We start from the raw sequence: 17,247 nt of genomic DNA on the forward strand, positions 1-17,247 counted from the left end.
CCACACTCACAACAACAAACAACGACATTCAATGATTTCCTAAGTGCCAGGCGGCCACCCAGGCCGTCAACAGCCAGCACCATGGAATCACCACAATCCATGAGCCCCACACACTATCCATTATTCCCGCTGGCACAGGCTCTATTCCATTCATTCTCCCCTGGCAGGCAAGGTCCCCTCCACTTCAGACTTAAAACCACAGTTTACTTCTCTCCTGTAACACACGCTCTGCATGGCAATATCTGCCTTCTTCTCTACGTGTAGCCGGTTTGCTAGACTCAGAGAGTTTTCTCCTCTTGACATTTCACCAAGAGCCGGCTCATGGTGAAGTACTCACTCCAGACCTCACGCTGTCATCATCACTTGCCTCCTAAACATCTCTCTGCAAAATTACACCTTGTATTCTCCCTAGTCCCACGAAGAGTTCCTTCTCCTGGTCTCTTAGAGATGGCAACTCCCTCCACACTGTCACTTAGACTCCACATGGGGAAGAGAAGCATTTTCAAGACTTAAGTCAGTGAGACATCAGAAGTCACCATATTCATCCCTCATCAAATTAAACACACATCAAATACGGGTACTGAGAATTTTTGGCAAAGAAAACTGAAGCCCCAAATCTTACCTTCATATTTATGAGGCTTTATCTAAGAGAGGAAGAAACAAAGGTAAGCTGGATGACAAAACATATTATGAGTAATAATCTATAGTACAGATAGTACCACAATTATAATCCAAAGATATGACAACAATCACTTTGCTTAGCAGCATGAATTCACAGGATTAAAAAGGAAGATAAAATTAGAATTTCTGATGAAGTCATCATGGTTCACAATCAATTTATGATAAAGAGCACAAGTGTGTTTAACTTATTTTTGCCCCCAAATTCTATTCACATAGTAGTCAATGAATGTTCAACCTATTCAATGTTGACAAGGGATCATGCAGACATTGAAAATATATCCATTACTTCATTATTTCCCTAGCTTTTTTTAATGTTAGTCACCACACATTCTGTCATTAGTTTTTGTTTTCTTTTTTTAAATTTATTTTTTATTTATTTTCATCCTAACAGTATTCTTTGTTTTTGAACCACACCCAGTGATCCATGCAATCCGTGCCCTCTCTAATACCCACCACCTGGTTTCCCCAACCTCCCAACCCCAAGACTTAAAATCCCTCAGATTGTTTTTCAGAGTCCATAATCTCCCATGGTTAACCTCCCCTTTCAATTTCCCCCAACTCCCTTCTAACTCCCCATGTCTGCCATGCTCCACCAATAAGTGAAACCATATGATAACTAACTCTGCTTGTTGCCTTATTTCACTCAGCATAATCTCCTCCAGTCCCATCCATGTTGGTAAAAAAGCTGGGTATTCGTCCGTTCTGATGGAGGCATAATACTCCATTAGTGTATATGGACCACATCTTCCTTATCCATTCGTCCGTGGAAGGGCATCTTGGTTCTTTCCACAGTTTGGTGACTGTGGCCATTGATGCTATAAACATTGGGGTACAGATGGTCCTTCTTATCACTACATCTGTATCTTCGGGGTAAATACCCAGTAGTGCAATGGCAGGTCATAGAGAAGCTCTATTTTTATTTTCTGAAGGAATCTCCACACTGTTCTCCAATGAGGCTGCACCAACTTGCATTCCCACCAACAGTGGGACCTCAGCAAAATCAATAGCTTCTGCACAGCAAAAGCTTTGCCTTTGGGGACATATCTTGAAAGAAGTTGCTGTGGCTGATATCGAACCCAGTGGGAAGAGGGTTCCCCTTTCTCCACATCCCCTCCAACACATGTTGTTTCCCGTTTGGTTAATTTTGGCCATATCTCAATGTGGTTTTAATTTGACTCTCCCTGAGGGCTAGTGATGATGAACATTTTTTCATGTGTCTGATAGCCATTTGTATGACTTCATTGGAGAAGTGTATGTTCATACCTTCTGCCCATTTTTTGATATGATTATCTATTTTGTGTGTGTTGAGTTTGAGGTGTTCTTTGTAGATCCTGGATATCAACCTTTTCTCTGTACTGTCATTTGCAAATATCTTCTCCCATTCCGTGTGTTGTGTCTATCTTTTTTTTTAATATAATTTTTTATTTTTTATAAACATATATTTTAACCACAGGGGTACAGGTCTGTGAATCACCAGGTTTACACACTTCACAGCACTCACCAAAACACATACCCTCCCCAATGTCCATAATACCACCCCCTTCTCCCAAACCCCCTCCCCCCAGCAACCCTGTTTGTTTTGTGACATTAAGAGTCACTTATGGTTTGTCTCCCTCCCAATCCCATCTTGTTTCATTTATTCTTCTCGTACCCACTTAAGCCCCCATGTTGCATCACCACTTCCTCATATCAGGGAGATCATATGATAGTTGTCTTTCTCCGCTTGACTTATTTCGCTAAGCATGATACGCTCTAGTTCCATCCATGTTGTCGCAAATGGCAAGATTTCATTTCTTTTGATGGCTGCATAGTATTCCATTGTGTATATATACCACACCTTCTTGATCCATTCATCTGTTGATGGACATCTAGGTTCTTTCCATAGTTTGGCTATTGTGGACATTGCTGCTATAAACATTCGGGTGCACGTGCCCCTTTGGGTCACTACGTTTGTATCTTTAGGGTAAATACCCAATAGTGCAATTGCTGGGTCATAGGGCAGTTCTATTTTCAACATTTTGAGGAACCTCCATGCTGTTTTCCAGAGTGGCTGCACCAGCTTGCATTCCCACCAACAGTGTAGGAGGGTTCCCCTTTCTCCGCATCCTCGCCAGCATCTGTCATTTCCTGACTTGTTGATTTTAGCCATTCTGACTGGTGTGAGGTGATATCACATTGTGGTTTTGATTTGTATTTCCCTGATGCCGAGTGATATGGAGCACTTTTTCATGTCTCTGTTGGCCATCTGGATGTCTTCTTTGCAGAAATGTCTGTTCATGTCCTCTGCCCATTTCTTGATTGGATTATTTGTTCTTTGGGTGTTGAGTTTGCTAAGTGTCTATCTTTTATTGACTGTTTCCTTTGCTGTGCAGAAGCTTTTGATTTTGCTGAGGTCCCAATAGTTTATTTTGGCTTTTGTTTCCTTTGCCTTTGGGGACATATCTTGAAAGAAGTTGCTGTGGCTGATATCGAAGAGATTACTGCCTATGTTCTCCTCTAGGATTCGGATGGATTCCTTTCTCACGTTGAGGTCATTTATCCATTTTGAGTTTATATTTGTGTATGGTATAAGAGAATGGTCGAGTTTCATTCCTCTACATATGGCTGCCCAGTTTTCCCAGCACCATTTATTGAAGAGACTGTCTTTTTTCCACTGTATATTCTTTCCTACTTTGTCAAAGATTATTTGCCCATAGAGTTGAGGGTCAATATCTGGGCTCTCTACTCTGTTCCACTGGTCTATGTGTCTGTTTGTATGCCAGTACCATGCTGTCTTGGTGATCACAGCTTTGTAGTAAAGCTTGAAATCAAGTAACGTGATGCCCCGCACTTTATTTTTGTTTTTCAACATTTCCTTAGTGATTCGGGGTCTCTTCTGATTCCATATAAATTTTTGGATTATTTGCTGCAGGTATTTGAAGAATACTGGTGAAATTTTGATTGGAATGGCATTAAAAGTATAGATTGCTCTAGGCAGTATAGACATTTTAGCACTGTTTATTCTTCCGATCCAAGAGCATGGAATGGTCTTCCATCTTTTTGTGTCTTCTTCAATTTCTTTCACTGGTGTTCTGAAGTTCCTCGAGTACAGATCCTTTACATCTTTGGTTAGATTTATTCCCAGGTATTTTATGGTTCTTGGTGTTATTGTAGATAGAATCAGTTCTCTAATTTCCCTTTCTGTATTTTCATTGTTAGTGTATAAGAAAGCCACTGATTTCTGTACATTGACTTTGTATCCTGCCACATTACTGAATGGCTGTATGAGTTCTAGTAGTTTGGGGGTGGAGTCTTTTGGGTTTTCCATATAAAGAATCATGACATCTGCAAAGAGAGAGAGTTTGACTTCTTCATTGCCAATTGGGATACCTTTTATTTCTCTTTGTTGTCTGATTACTGTTGCTAGGACTTCTAATACTATGTTGAACAAGTGTGGAGAGAGTGGGCATCCTTGTCGTGTTCCTGATCTCAACGGGAAGGCTGCAAGCTTTTTCTCACTGAGGATGATATTTGCTGTGGGTCTTTCATAGATAGATTTGATGAAGTTCAGGAATGTTCCCTCTATCCCTATACTTTGAAGCGTTTTAATGGAATGGATGCTGGATTTTGTCAAATGCTTTTTCTGCATTAATTGAGAGGACCATGTGGTTCTTCTCTCTTCTCATACTAATTTGTTCTATCACATTGATTGATTTGCAAATGTTGAACCATCCTTGTAGCCAAGGGATGAATCCCACCTGTTTATGGTGGATAATCTTTTTAATGTGCTGTTGGATCCTGTTTGCTAAGATCTTTTTGGGAATCTTAGCATCCATATTCACCAGTGATATTGATCTGAAATTCTCCTTTTTGGTAGCGTCTTTGCCTGGTTTGGGAATCAGGGTAATGCTGGCTTCATAGAAAGAATCTAGAAGTTTTCCTTCTGCTTCAAATTTTGAAACAGTTTAAGGAGAATAGGTGTTATTTCTTCTTTGAAAGTTTGGTAGAATTCCCCAGGGAATCCGTCAGGACCTGGACTCTTGTTTTTGGGAGATTTTAGATCACTGCTTCAATCTCGTTACTAGACCTTGGTCTATTCTGGTTGTTGAATTCTTCCTGGTTCAATTTTGGGAGTTTATTGTTTTCCAGGAATGCATCCATTTCATCTAGGTTGCTAAGCTTTTTGGCATATAAACTGTTGATAGTAACTTCTGATGATTGTTTCTACTTCCTTGGTGTTCGTTGTGATCTCTCCCTTCTCATTCATAATTTTATGAATTTGGGCTTTCTCTTTTTTCTTTTGGATTAGTGTGGCCAATGGTTTATTGATCTTATTGAATCTTCCAAAAACCATTGATACGTTCTATTGTATCTCTGGTTTCTACCTCATTGATTTCAGCTCTAATCTTGATTTCCGTTCTTATGTGTGGAGTTGGTTTGATTTGTTGTTGATTCTTCAGTTCTTTAAGGTGTAGAGACAGCTGCTGTGCTCTGAATTTTTCAATTTTTTTGATGGAGACTTGGGTGGCTATGTATTTCCCCCTTAGGACTGCCTTTGCTGTATCCCATAGGTTTTGGACCAAAGTGTCTTCATTCTCATTCGTTTCCATGAATTGTTTCAGTTCTTCTTTGATCTCCTGGTTGATCCAAGCATTCTTAAGCAAGATGGTCTTTAGCTTCCAGGTATTTGCGTTCCTTTGGAACTTTTCCTTGTGATTGAGCTCCAGTTTCAAAGCATTGTGATCTGAGGATATGCAGGGAATCATCTCAGTCTTTTGGTATCAGTTGAGTCCTGATTTGTGACCTAGTATGTGGTTTATTCTTGAAAAGGTCCCAGGTGTACTTGAGAAGAATGAGTATTCTGCTGTTTTAGGATGGAATATTCTGTATATATCTATGAGGTCCATCTGGTCCAATGTGTCATTCAATGCTCTTGTTTCTTTATTGATTTTCTGCTTGGATCATCTGTCTATTTCTGAGAGAGGCGTGTTAAGATCTCCTACTATTAATGTATTCATATCAATATGACTCTTTATCTTGATTAACAGTTTTCTTGTGTAATTGGCTGCTCCCATATTGGGGGCATAGATATTTACAATTGTTAGATCATCTTGGTGGTTAGTCCCTTTAAGGATTATGTAGTGTCCTTATGTATCTCTGACTACAGTCTTTAGTTTAAAATCTCATTTATCTGATTTGAGGATTGCTACCCATCCTTCGTTTGAGGCCCATTGGCATGAAAGATGCTTCCCTTCACTTTCAGTCTGGGTGTATCTTTAGGTTCAAAATGGGTCTCTTGTAGACAACATATGGATGGGTCCTATCGTTTTATCTAATCTGCAACCCTTTGCCATTTTATGGGAGCATTTAGGCCATTTTTATTGAGAGTGATATTGATAAGATACATTTTTATTGATATTGTGCAACCTTTTAAGTCTTTCTTCCTGTAGATTGTCTCTATATTTCTCTTCAATACTATTCTTAGGATTTTTCCTCTTTTATAGAACTTCCCCGCTTAAGATTTCCTGCAGCGTTGGCTTGGTGGTTGCATAATCTTTTAAGCCTTGCCGGTATTGAAATCTCTTTATCTCTCCATCCATTTTGAATGTCAGTCTTGCTGGATAAAGTATTTTTGGCTGCATATTATTCTCATTTAGTGCCCTGAATATCTTGACAGCCCTTTATGGCTTGCTAGGTCTCTGTGGACAGGTCTAATACCATTCTCATGGGCTTTACTCTGTAAGTAAGGAGCCTCTTTGTGCTAGCAGCTTTCAAGAGATTATACCTACAATTATGATTCCTCAATTTGACTATCAGGTGTCTTGATGTTTTTCTGGAATCTATAATCTTAGGTGGAGAACATTTGGCCTCTAGTACATGAATGCTGGTTCCATTCACTAGATTGGGAAATTTTCATGAAGGACTTGTTCCACTATATCTTCTAGACTTCTTTCTTTCTCCTCCCCTTCAGGGATTCCAATAATTCTGACGTTGGAACATTTCATGGCGTCATTTATTTCCCTGATTCTGTTTTTGTGGTTTCTAAGCTGTCTGTTCCAGGCTTCATCTTGATCTTTCTCTCTATCTGTTTGTCCTCCAGATCACTAATTCTATCTTCTGTCTCAGTTACCCTAGGTTTGAGAGAATTTAGATTAGATTGGAACTCATTGCGAGCATTGTGAACATCAGCCCTGGTAACTTTTAACTCTGCCCTAACATTGTGAAAATTCTGTCTGGTCGCTTTCAGCCCTGCCCTAATCAATTCCGTTTGGTCATTCATGGCTTTCTCCATCCTAGCTATTGCCTGGATAAATGTTAGCCTGAATTCTCTTTTCGACATATTGTCTATGTTGATAGCCCTTAGCTCTGTTGTGGAAGGTCCATCCTTTGTATTTTTCTTCTGTTGGGATTCCTCCTCTTAGTAATTTTGGTGAGAGATAACTGAACAGATGTAGCTGGATGTATCGGCCGTGGTGCAGTCAGGGTGCACTCTGGAACACTTTTGAGCAATCAGGATTCCACAACCAAATGAGAGAAAAAAGACAAGAAAAAGAAAAATGAATAAGAGATAGAGACAGGAAAGAAAGGGAAGATGAAAGAGAAGGTTCAGCCCAAATGGGCCTCAAGGTAAGATTTATGAGGTATACAATGAAAAACAGAAAAACAAAAAGACTGATAAAAGTATATAACAAGAGAAAAATATGTAAATATATGCAAATACAGGAATAACCTCGTTGAAAAGAACCCCACGTGTAAGATTTATATACTATCAGGACAAACACAAAAACACAGAAACACTGGTAGAAGAAAAAGATGGGAGAGTGGTTATAAATTCTCAGTGTGGGCAAGGAAGGTTGTTTTGATCCTTGCTGGATGTAATTGATATCTTTGTTGAAGGACTCAACTTTCCTAGGATAAAGGGGGATTAAAAATTGGTTTATCTTTAGGGGTAGTATTGATTGGGGAATGGGGATTACTTTGAATTTTAACTCTATATGAATATTAGAAAATAAAAATAAAAAAGGAATAAATGAAACTAAACTAAAATTTTTAAAAATTCAAAAAATAGAAGTGCAAAAGAGAAACACAGGTGTATGTATCAAAAAGCTCAGGTTGGAAGTTTATTATGGAATTCGATGTGCTGGACAGCTGTCTGTGATGGTAAATAGGTTAAACAATTATCTATATACATAAAAGGAGCCAGAATAGTGGGAGCAAATTAAAAATAAAAGTTGTCCTATGAAGTAGTGGTTGTGGTTCTCCTGTAGTCTTTTTTTTTCTTTTCTTTCCTGGTTGGTTTTCTTGGGGATGTGCCTGCCAGGTTGGTTTTCAGTCAGTAATGTTCCCTGAGTTAAATCCTCCAGGCCCCCTCTAGGGGGTGGGCTCTGAGGAAACTGGTTTTTTCAGGCTTTTGTTCTCTGGAGGTTTTTATGTTTGTTCACCTTTTTTTCTCCCCTCTCGCCTTGACCTCTTTTGATGGTTTTTGTAGGTTTACAGGAAAGTAAACTGTACCCTGACTTCCCTCTCAGAGAGAAGCCTCAGTCTGTTCTTATGTGGGTGTTGCAGAGCCCATATAAATTTCCCCTTGGCTGCTGGCATAGTAGGTTCTGAGTCGTGGTCCCTGGGGATGCAGGATCTTCTGCTTGTACCCAAAAGCATAGCAGCGGCGGCTTGTTGGGGATCTCCAGACCGCCAGAGAGGTTCTAAGCAGCGATTGCACACTGAGATTTTCCCGCTGGCCCAGGGTGGAAGTGCCTAGTCTTTCTGGGTCTAAGAGCAACCGGCTTGCATGCACCTCTTTCGGGGGAGGCTGTGGGTTGTGTGCATGTCTCAGGGTCTGAGAATGGGTGCAAGTCCGAAAGCTCCAGGCTGATCCTTCGTGTACCTCTCTCGTGGGAGAGTTGGGGCGCGTGTGTTAGGCTCTGAAACAATGGCGGGTATTAAAGAGCGCTGGCTTGGCCTTTGTACCTCTCTCAGGGGAGGATGAGGGACACGCACATTAGAGGCTCTGTAGCAGGGCTCACACGTTCTGCCATCCTGCGTGGCTCCCATCCCCTCACATGAGCCAGAACCCACGCAATCTCGGCTATGCTGGCAGCTCTGGGGCCAAGATCTAGTTTCTTTGTCACACTCTCTCTGTCTCAGAGGCAGGGGAGGCTGTTCTGGGACCAGGGACTTAAGCCCTGCCCAGAGCTTCCCTGATTCCCACAATTTACACCCCGTGTTCCTTTGCTCTTTTGGAGTGATTTCAACCAGTCTCTATGGTAATGCTGGTCCCCAGACACAGGGCACACTCGCTCCTTTCCAACTGGTCAGCTCTAGTGGCTCCCTCCCCCTTTTGTTTATCTTGCAATATCAGTCCGCCTTTCCCACTCCACTTTACCTGTGCATTGCTGTCTTCTGCCCCTGTAGAGACCCAGAAATGTAAAATTCTGATCTCAGGCTGATTTCATGCGTGATCAGAGTTCTTTGGTAGGTAATCAGCTCACTTTAGAGTACAGGTTGAAAAGGTGCCTCTTCCTACTTCCCCACGCCATCTTGTCCCTTCTGTCATTAGCTTTTGATGTAGTGTTCCAGGATACACTGTTTGCGTGTAACACCCAGTGCTCCATGAAATAGGTACCCTCCTTATTACCCATCACTCATACCCCTCTCCTCTAAAACCCTCAGTTTGCATCCCAGAGTCCATAGTCTCTCATGGTTCATCTCCCCCTCTGACTCTTCCCCCCACCCCCGATTCATTTTTCCTTTCCTTCTCCAAATATTCCCTATGCTATTCCTTATGTTCCACAAATAAGTGAAACCACAGGATAATTGACTTTCTCCACTGGACTTATTTCACTTAGTATATTTCCCTCACATTTTTGCAGCCCAGTATCTGCACTGAAGTACAGAATTTGGGACTATTTTAAAATCCTGAAAGAAAGAAAATGGAAGGAAGGAGGAAAGAAGGTAGGCAGTGTCAAGGATATGCCACCTCTTTCCTTCTCTACAAAGCTATCTTGAAACCTTACAAAGAGTTGGCTGTTTGCTGAATTCACACACAGTTATGGCATATGAGGTGCTATGAAGTTTCCCAGACTGTTTAAATGCAGTGTCATCAAAAAGAAGTAAAAGCCATTGGTTGAGATAAAGAATGGCCCGTTATGAGATGAAGCATAAGCCATGACAGAAATGACAGCTGATGGTTCCAAAAAGGGGAGCGAGGCAATTCAGATTTGAGTCACCCTCATGTTATTATAGCTCAATAACATCTAGGCAAGACCTCATTTTGACACCATTAACATATTTCCTGGTTTAAAAGTTTTACAGGATGATGAGAGGCTGGGGCCAACCCCCAAATCTTGCCAAGATCCAAGATATTGGAATATCACTATGCTATCAATAAACCAGTCATAGTATGTTGTTGGGGAGAGTGCATCAGGGGAGGGGAATCAGAAAGCCATGGTTATTCCTTTAATTTCACATGTTGATTAGGAACCTCTGAGCTCCCGTGGCCCATGTCACCAGCCCCATGGGCAGGGGAAGTGGAAAGGTCGATGGCTACACCAAATATATAATATTTTTCTTTTCTCTTTGAAGGGAATTTTTCTCCATTGTGAGGGAGAGGAGGAATAGTCCCACGGAGAAAGAAGCTCAAAAGAGTTCTTTCTTCTTACAAAGGTCTGCCCTCAAATGAAACTATGTCTCCAGAGTCTAACTGGGGGTTTCCCAAAGACTAAGCCACAGAAGTGAGGGAAATACTAAACTCCAGTGCCATCTCCTCCCTGTCTCACTGGCGAGGACCTCAGTCTAACCTTGAGCCAGAGGAGCAGAAAATCTCACCCTAACTCCCACTTACCTCCCTTCCTTCAGCAGGACACGGTATCTAGCTTCCAACACAACCCTACAAGGCATGCTGCAGGTAAAAACCATGACAGCAAGCACAAGAATCACACTTCCTGTGGCAGAAGTGATGGGGAGAGCAGGCTGGACTTTAAAATCTCTTCGATGTATGATACTGGGTCTAAGGGAAAAGTGCACAAGAGGAAGAAGAGATGGTAAATGTGGGCAGAGATAGGAAACTCTAAGATTGTAACATGTTGTCTAGAAAGACAACAACACCATTATAAAAATCAAGAGTGCTTGCGCTGGCTTCATGAAGAGACTCAAAATAAACCAGAGGAAAGAATCATTGACAGGAAAGAAACTTCCAAAAGAGAAACACAAATAGAAAAATTACACAGACAACACAGAAAACCCAAGACTGGTAGGTCATTACAAAATCTGTAACACACACATAACAGGAATACCTATTCCTATAGGAGAGGTATTTGAAGCAATAATGACAGAGGATTGTCCGAAATTAATGGAGTTACCTAATCAAGATCCAGGAAAATCAAAACATTGAAAGAAGGATAAATACCAACACACACACACAAACAACAAACCAAAACCACCAATGTTTCCTAATCTAGAATATTCAGCTACAGATAATTAAAGACAAAGAAATTGTTCTGGAAATCTGGAGCAGGGATTGGAAGTGGGTGTGGGAAGGGGAGAGGTGAGCAGTAACACCTTACTCCAGAGAAAAAGGATAAGAACAACATCACACTTCTTTTCAGAATCCATGCCAAGAGTCTTGTGATTGCCACAGATTCAGTATTAATTTATGTTCAAGGCAGGAAGAAAGCAGGAATCTGTCTCTTTAATATATTAGGGAAGCTAAAGCTTTCCTAGCATGCCTACAGTAGAGTTCCACACAGATTTCATTGTCCAGGGTCATGGTACATACTTAGTCTTATCTTAAAACATTTCACTTTTCAAACTATATATTGAGGTTGTGAAGAAAGGAATGGGAATTATCTAACCAATGAGCTGTGGGTTGGAACTCTTTTTAATGTGTGCTGCATTGAAACAAATTAAATTGATATTCTAGTTACATATGTTCCTGAACCTTATCATAACTTTGGATAAATAAGAACAAAGCATGGAAGAAATTGTGATTTCAACACAATTTAATAAATACTCATTTAACATCCACTATATGCTATAAAAATATTTATTTCTGTGTGAGCAAAATGATAGCTAAAATAAGTCTCTTAGTTCAATTCTCCTATTCTTTTGCAAATGATTTCACATGAGACATTTTGTGCACTAAGTGAAAATAAAGTTTCTTCACCCTATTTTGTCTTTATTTCTCCAAAGTGCATTCACAAAATAAATAGAGTTTATAATACTGTTATCTTACTTGAATAAGAAGAAATATGCAATGTTAATGTAACATAAATGCTTAATTTCACTTCAGTCAGAACACTGCAAATGTATCTAGCAACACTTCTGCCTCATTGGTATTTAGAAAGTCTGAATACTCAATACTTTTCACAATTTGCTGATCACTTAGAATAATATATTCATCAAATAAGTGTACGCTTGGTTCAGCACCAAATGGCAAATTCAAAAAGGAGGTATTAGAAAACATCTTTAAAATGTTTGCAAATGGTACATATAAATTTTTCTTGTTCCCTTGTTTATCACCTTGATGAGTTGCTATACATATCCATCTAGGAAACCATCTAAGAATAGTGGCTTAATCACATCTTATATAAGTGTGTGTGTGTGTGTGTGTGTGTGTGTGTGTGTGTGTGCACGTGCGTGCGCGCATGCATGTGGGGTTATAGTTTAGTTTCATTCATCCAAGAAGCACCAAATATATATTTTTATCTTCAGAAATATGTAAAGATTCATAGATTAATGAGACATTGGGACTATTCTTGTGGAATGACAAATTTGGAAAAACAAATATTTGAAACCAAGGGACTAGTTTGATAAGGGTGATACTAGTTGATTATTTAAAGCACAGTTTGACAAGTATCCAAATCACATTACTCAGTTGTTTAGTGACTTGAAAGTAGTGGACATTCTGAAATGAGACATATTTTATTTCAAATGATCTAGTGTTGTAATTATATCCTTTAAGCCCTTCCGTTACCCCTAGGGTATATAAAAATCACAGAGAAGATTGAAATGATATGGTTTCTTCATTTTCCTTATATGTATATGTTATTAATATCAAGAAGGTTTTAGTAATGCTGTTAAATTATCGGTTATTTTTTTTAGTCAGCATCCTCTATGTCCTCTTAAACTATATTCCACACTAACAGTGTTTTGTCTTTTTGTTTCACAGACTATAATTGTTATTGTTGTTGAATTTGCAAAAGGTGAATTGAATAAAAATAGTGACCTGGAGTTACTTATTGTCATCTGTGCAATTCAATTTTTTAAGTAAAGAAGAAAATCTATCTAGTAAATGAAAAATAGCTTCTCATTCTTAGTTTATTTTGAAGAAAGAAAGGCTACAAAAATGCTAAACAATATATAACTAGCTGGAATTCGAAAATTCTCCTCAACAGAGTCACCAAATATTGATTTTCATTTCATTCCAGTTAACAACATAAAAAGAACAAGGCACATCTTCTGATTATATTCACATATTCTGGTTGTAAAACCATACATCTCCTTCAATTCAAGAAACCTTGGGATAGACGCATGATTTCTTTCCAACAGAAATAACTGTCCAAATAAATGTGTTAAACTGGTGTGCTCACTTAAAGAAAGGTTTCCAGCTGATACAGGCGATAGTTCTAGCTGATAGTTTTGATTGCTCTCATGTAGGCAATTATAAAGCCAGAAGAAGGAGCACATGGAATCTAACTTCCAACCACAGCCTGACTGAGGGTATGCTCAAATGTGACAGTCTTTGATGGAGGACACTTGTAGTGAAAATCTGCTAAAATAAACCTAGAAAGAAAATAGCAAGAGTGGTTATTCAGAAACACACACACACACACACACACACACACACACACACACACACACAGGCAAAGAACAAAGGGACACTGACTAAAACTGGAAACATGGATTAGATTTTTCATAGAATGTCTCTAGGTCAATTTTATTTCTACTTATAAACTTCTATGTTCTCTATCTTCATCTCATCTCCCTCCTTACTTTTATACATCCACTTAAAGTTTACTGCCTTCCCCAAGAAAGTGCTCAATAAGCTGTCGATGTTTAAGATGAGCATAGTAGGGGAAACAGGGTTTTCTCCCAGCTACCATTTGTCACAGTCCACTGAATTAGTGAAAATTGGGTAAACTAGGCAGAATTTTTTTTAAAATTTATGCTGTTCATTTGACTTTATTTTGAGTTTGATATTTCACAAATTATAACCTGATAGATTGTAAAGAAAAGATATAATAGACACCTCTCAGTATTTTATTTATAATATGCACTTCTGAAACATTTCCTATACACATATAAAACAAGACCATTTAGCAGGAGAAAAAACGAGCTTATATTCTCAATTATATTATAAGTAGCTTAAGCTTTCCAGTTTTCATATGTATTTGTTGCTGTTGTCGTTTTGCTTATATGATGTCACTATATTATTCTTAATGTGATATATTAATTTTTACTGATATTTCTCACATAGAATTTAATGAATGGAAAACTCCACTCTTTTGGAGTATAGAGCATGAACTATGTCAGGCAGTTCTGTAAATCTCCTTCTTAACTTTTATTTCTATGCCTGAGTTCACAAGCCAAAACAAGCATTGAAAATAGAATGAGGAGAATTTCATATTTTCAAAAAATAACCTAGTGGTTAAAATCAAATGTAAAAAACACCAGAATATAAAGTAAATTTTGAGATTTTGCAAACGGCTAAAACTATAATAATCCACTGAAGCCCTGACATAAAGTATTCTCACAAATAAAGGTTAAAAGATGGCACCTTCAGCATTTCCTGAAGGCACATTATGTCTGGGTAAATATATGAAACCATCAAAATGAATAGGAGCCCCATGTGTCCACTTAAATTAGTTGGCCATCCCACTTTTGGAGTTGTTGCTCATCATGAACTGACATTTTCCATCATTTGCAACTGACAGGAAAAACTACCCAGAAATGACCTCAATATGTTGGTTTGTAGAACCACAGAGCATGAAAATTCCAGCTGGTGCTGATCTGAACCAATGAATGCAATAGGGATAAATGTTTTCATGTCAACTTTAATGGGATTCTTTGGCCATATGTAGAAGAAAGAGTTGTAAAGTTTTTCACAAAGCTAAAGTGAGAAAAAAGAAGGAAAGATAATGTTTCCAGGAGAATCACACTCCAAATACAGCCTTGTTCAATAGTCACCATGTAGCGTACCTCACTTGATGGTAGTAGTATCCATGTGTATGCTTGTGGTCCATTTTCAAGTAGGTGGTTTTATAAAGGAAACATGGGAATTAACAGCATTAAGTTAATAAGGACATAAAAATGATTATCCCACTATTATGAAGATCTGAAATTCATCTTTGATTTGTCCAGGAGAGTAAATACCTATTTCACAGCCACAAATATCTATAAAGGTATATTGCTCTGCCTGTTATTGTAACTAATTTTACCACTTAGGAAACAAAGGCAGAGGAAAATTATTGTGAAAGATATACCTGATAATGATAATTATTGATGGACCAACTGAGACCAATTTCTGAATTCCATAAATTCTTAGCCAGGAGGTTTGTGTTGCAAAATGTGACTGCTCTTCAGAAAATATGCTTGTTTAATTGCTATAAGAAGTTAGGAAGAAAGCAGTTTTTTTATGTACAATTAACAGTAAGAACAATACTTAAGTTTTAAACAGAAGAATCTCTAAATACACTGATTCTGTTCACCACTGTATAAGATTGGATCACAGAAATTTTCTCCAAATTGTCATTACTTATGCTTATGGCTGGGTTTATATCTACATGGTAAGTAACGTAGTAACAAATGCCATGGTTTCTTTGTTTACCCACAGAACATTTTGATTTTGATTAATGGATTTTAGTGCCACATTAATATTATCATGCCTGATTTGAAGTTTTAAACTATTACTCATCCTTATAACTAAAAATATCTTGACATATATTATTTCATCTTTGACCTTGATTTTCGGTTCAACAGTATTTTATAGAATGGATTGAGGATTAAAATGTATTCTTGGCATTACATAGGCAACACATTATTTTCATTTTGAAGCTATGTAAAATTTTAATGACTCATAAATCTATACATGGCTCCCTATGGTATAGAAGTTATGATGAACCTTCTAAGAAATTTAGGCATATGGTGTTAAAATATGACCTGTCATACTGCACTGTATTATAGATTAAGCAGGACGAGTTTCTGGTAAGTTTCTATAGAAATTTAATGTAGTATTCAATAAAAAATCTATCAAATTCTTTTAATTCACAAAAATATAGCTTTTTTTGTATTTCTGTGCAGTTTTATAAATAGAATGAATGTTGAGATTGAATAAAAATGATGAAAACAAAGAAATAAATTTAACAACAACTTTTAAGGTGAAATATGCATTCTTTTACTTTTAAATTGTCCTGATAATGTTTATTTATGGTGCTGTCCAGTTCACAGAAAGCCATAAAACTTACATAAAGTAGTGAAGCAGACAAACTTTTCTTCAGGAACTCTCACTTTTACTGATTTTGATATTGAAAAATGCCTCTTTTTTTGTCAACTGCTATGTTGTCTCACTCAAGACTTCTTAGCGACATGTTGCATTTGATGCTTTTTTCTTATATTTTTATCAATATCAGAATGACATATTTTTTTTCTCTTGGAATGTTGGTCAATAGACAAGTATACCATAAAAAAATCAGACTTGAAAAACATTTTCAACACTATGTCTGACATCTGCATTTCGAGTATTTAATCTCAAATCTTTTAGTTCTGAGATATTTTATTAACTATTTCATTGTTATGAATCTGTTTCCTTGTCTTTGGAATAGGTGTAAAAGTCATCACCAGGCAAAGTTGTGTTGATAACTAAAACATAATAGCAGCAAGTAAATAACTTATATAGAAAATTTGAACTTGTAGCCATTTACACTTTGTAGCAGTGGATTAGTTTAATTCCCAAAATCCATAATTGTTCCATTATGTCATGTGTGTCACAGACTTGTTATATGTCTATTAATTCCCTTCCTACAAGCATGGGGCACATTATTAATGTCAAGTTGTCTTTTCTGGTGAACTTTGAAATAATGCTAGAATCTTTTTCTGCAACTGTATATTAGAGTTGTCACAGGAAAAAAAAAAGTCAAGAAAAGCAAGATTAATATATGCACTATATCCTTCCAACATTCTCCAAATTTTCCTTGTCACTTCCTAAATAAAAATGTATTTTTAATAGAAAAAATGTTGAAGTAAAGATAGTATTTCATTAATCCTTTAATAAGTCTCTATTCTTCCTAAGTGAATTTTTTATTCCACAATTTTTAAACCTCAAGAATCTTTATTGTCATGTGTTATGTGTTTATTGTTTTGTGAAGCAGGACACTTAGCAGAGTGTCAGAAGTCCATTTCTCACCAGTTTAATGGGGGAAAAATAAATGCACTTTCTCATGATATAGAATATATGGAGTAGGGGTGCAACACTGATTTTAGGATTTGAAGCAATGTCATTAGGATTCTGTTTCTTCTCTGTCTTCCATTTGTTTCCCTTTTCTTCTGAGGTGTATTATCCATTAGCAGTGAACATGTTTCTAGAAAGTCCCA

At 37.9% G+C, this 17,247-nt stretch overlaps 1 long non-coding RNA gene across 6 annotated transcripts in view; it reads right to left on the bottom strand.

The window, feature by feature from the left end:
• LOC131820148 (uncharacterized) overlaps positions 1 to 17,247 on the bottom strand; it is a 120,961-nt gene that overhangs the window by 21,140 nt on the left and 82,574 nt on the right. For 5 of the 6 annotated variants that reach the window (XR_009349476.1, XR_009349477.1, XR_009349475.1 and 2 more), the window contains exon 1: positions 397 to 813. The exons of the other annotated variant lie outside the window; for it this stretch is intronic. This is a non-coding gene — a long non-coding RNA (uncharacterized LOC131820148). Of the gene's footprint in view, positions 1 to 396; positions 814 to 17,247 lie in introns of those variants that run through there. 6 annotated transcript variants of the gene reach the window in all.

This window comes from Mustela lutreola, chromosome 17 (genome assembly GCF_030435805.1).
Source record: "Mustela lutreola isolate mMusLut2 chromosome 17, mMusLut2.pri, whole genome shotgun sequence".
NCBI lineage: Eukaryota > Metazoa > Chordata > Mammalia > Carnivora > Mustelidae > Mustela > Mustela lutreola.